We start from the raw sequence: 3,081 nt of genomic DNA on the forward strand, positions 1-3,081 counted from the left end.
TGTATAAGTAATACAGAATACCTACTCTCAATATTAATAACATAATCTTAATGTGAAGAGTATTTACAAACTTCAGAGTGCTGCGTGTTGTTGAATGGGTTTCCACTGGTAGACTGAGGTTTAGGTTGTGATGTTAAGGAGAAAGAGGTACCATTGTTCTTCAGTCTGTGCCTGAGGTATGACAGACAGTTCTTATAGAAGTAAAGGGATTAAATCAGAGACTATTTTGACATCCATAATGGAAATAGAAGAAGGAAGAGATGAAGACGCAGATTTAGATGAAGGGCTGTGAACTTCACAGACAGCAATGCAATGAAGCCTAACAAGGAAAAACAGCCATGGGAATCAATGGCTGATTTGTTGGAAATAGGAAAGAGAATAAAGGTGAACCTAAGACTTGAAACAGATATTTTGAAGTATGGCTGAAAAAAGAGTAAGGATATGTCACTGCAAAAATAGAACTGAAGGAGATTAAAATGGATATGTAGATATGGATATCCTTACATATATAAAACACTGTTCTACGAAGGGAAAGTGAAAAAAGAAAATAAATGATAAATTAGATATAGAGATGGATGATAGATATAGATAGATAATAGAATGATGATACATTAGATAAGTAGATGATAGGTAGACAGAGAATAAACAGATGATAGATAGATAGATAGATAGATAGATAGATAGATAGATAGATAGATAGATAGATGGATAAAGAGAACAATATACTTGACACAGACAAGGATCCTGGTATGTCGTCCATTTCCTTTGGTTCTTTGTAGCCATTTCTATAGTCACTGTGTGTTTTTTTAAATGTATCTAAATTTTGATTAAAACAAGTCTAAGGGTAAGCCCTGTGTCTGTTTGTTCTTGTGTATTTGTTTCTGTCAAGCATCATTTTATGTAGCCCTTGCCATATAGTAGAAACTGAACAAACATACAAATGAATCAATCAGCTACAGTACATTTTAGAATTTGTCTTACAGCAAGCTATTTTGCAGCAATTAATTTCTCCTCCATAAAGTAGTGAGAACCATTTCTAATCATTTTTCCACCACTAATCTTTTATGATAGTATGATGTTCAAACCCTTGGTTCTTAGTAAATGATTCCTCAATTGTGTTGAGACCACATACCATCAAGAAAGTGAACTTTTTAATAGTTGCATAGAGGGCCACATTGTTTTTTTTTAAGTTTGAAAACTACTTTTATTGAAAAAAAATAATTCCATAAATTGATTGGCTATAATGTACATGCACATACATTGTGGGATAAGTAAAGCAGTCTAGTACAAATCTCTTGTCTTTTATGAATATCGCATATTTTACAGCTTGATATTTCTCTATGTACATTAAAATTTAAACTTACATTTGTAATGTACATATTTTTTTAAAAAATATGGAACGCTTCACGAATTTGCGTGTCATCCTTGCGCAGGGGCCATGCTAATCTTCTCTGTATCGTTCCAATTTTAGTCTATGTGCTGCCAAAGTGAGCACGAGGGTCACATTGTTTAATGAAAGTTATATAATTAAATTTGTATATCAGGTTCACCTGAGGAATGTTCTGAAATCTTAGTTAATACATATAGGGATGCTAGCATGAAAGGAAGGAGAGGAGAAAGGAGGGTGGGAACGAAAGAAGGAAGAAGAAGGAAAAGAGAGGACTTTTGTAGAAATCATTTTTTCTTTCCTATCTATAAAAGCTTTTACCGTTGCAACAGTATAACAGATAAAATTGCCTTTTTAAAATTGTATTTTTACAATTGCCTGCCACAAATTGTCACTGACACTGAATACACGATCTATATTTTTGCTTCCTCTGGCACTTTACTGAATTCATATTGTAATATGAGTTGAAAATTAGGCAGTGGCTTGGCTAGATAACTTGATAGACAGTTCTTCCCTCCGCGTCTACGAGGTCGGAATAACCTAAGACTAACAGTGGGAGAATTCACAAGAGATGCTTCTCTTTACAACATGATACAACATTTTCTTTCTATTTATCAGTGAGAGGCACCTAATGAAAACGACAGACTGCCTGGCAGAGTCAACAAGACTCCTTCCCATAGGAAATAAAAGAAAAGCGAGGGATTGCTTGAATACATTTTCAGAAACATTAGTCTTTTCATTCCGTTCCATTGGAAATAAACAAGGAGAGATCTTTGTGAGATGCAGTACTGAAGAATGAACTCCAGTGGCAAGACCAAATCATTAGCAAATGGGCCAGTCAGTGGGAAGGCCAAAATTAGACAGTGGCGAAGGCATGGGGGGCAGTCATTATAGCTGCTGGAATAGGCTGGGGATGGGACTGTCAACAGGAACTCATGCAGATAAACTGGTGTGCTGCTAGACCACAAATGAAAGAACTACATAAAAATTTCCTCACCTGGCCAGTTTTCCAGGCAGCTTCACCGTTTGCTCTCAAGTATCAAGTTTTGAGAACTTGCTCGGCTGACTTCTAAGTATACCATTGCGGCTTCAGTGATCTCTTAAACCATGAGCAGGCCCTCTCCAGGCTCTGCGTCAGATTGATTGTAAAGCCCGAGCTTCATTGTTGAAGAATACCTTGAATAAAGGGCTCCTGCTCACAGTTCATAACTTCCTCAGCTCTCTTGGCACCCCAGGACAACAGGCAAAAGACACAAAATCTCAGAGGCTGCATCTCTCTTGGATGCCTACTAATATTGGAAGATCTCGTAGATCAATTTTCTACTGGCCACTTGTGGTGAGAGATTATTTGAAAGGAATGAGTTTTTCCAATTTGATTCAAATTTTCTTGGATTCCCAGAAAATTTTTGTCTAGACATAAAATGATGGTAATGATTAAGGGCTGCAAAAGGGGAATTTTTGTAGTTGATTTCATTCATGTGTAGTTTCTATTGTTTCATTTATAACAAATTTATTACATAAATCTATAACATGTAAAGGTTAACATATTTTCAAAAGGTCACATTTCTACCATTCCTTTTTTATATAAAGATTTTGCATGTGTTTGTGATATACATGCATAAGCATATGCATCTCCATATGTATGTGAGCATGTGAACATGCATATGTGTGCATAGACATATAGAAGCCATCTT

General features: G+C 35.7%; 1 non-coding gene across 1 annotated transcript; it reads right to left on the minus strand.

Annotated features, from left to right (window-relative positions):
• Nucleotides 1-1,388: 1,388 nt before the first annotated feature.
• Nucleotides 1,389-1,495, minus strand: LOC128106864 (U6 spliceosomal RNA). The gene has a single exon (XR_008216896.1). It is a non-coding gene; the product is annotated as a U6 spliceosomal RNA (small nuclear RNA).
• Between the last annotated feature and the right edge of the window lie 1,586 nt (nt 1,496-3,081).

Source organism: Peromyscus californicus, unplaced genomic scaffold (assembly GCF_007827085.1).
Source record: "Peromyscus californicus insignis strain IS unplaced genomic scaffold, ASM782708v3 Scaffold_9__1_contigs__length_137607984, whole genome shotgun sequence".
Taxonomy (NCBI): Eukaryota; Metazoa; Chordata; class Mammalia; order Rodentia; family Cricetidae; genus Peromyscus; species Peromyscus californicus.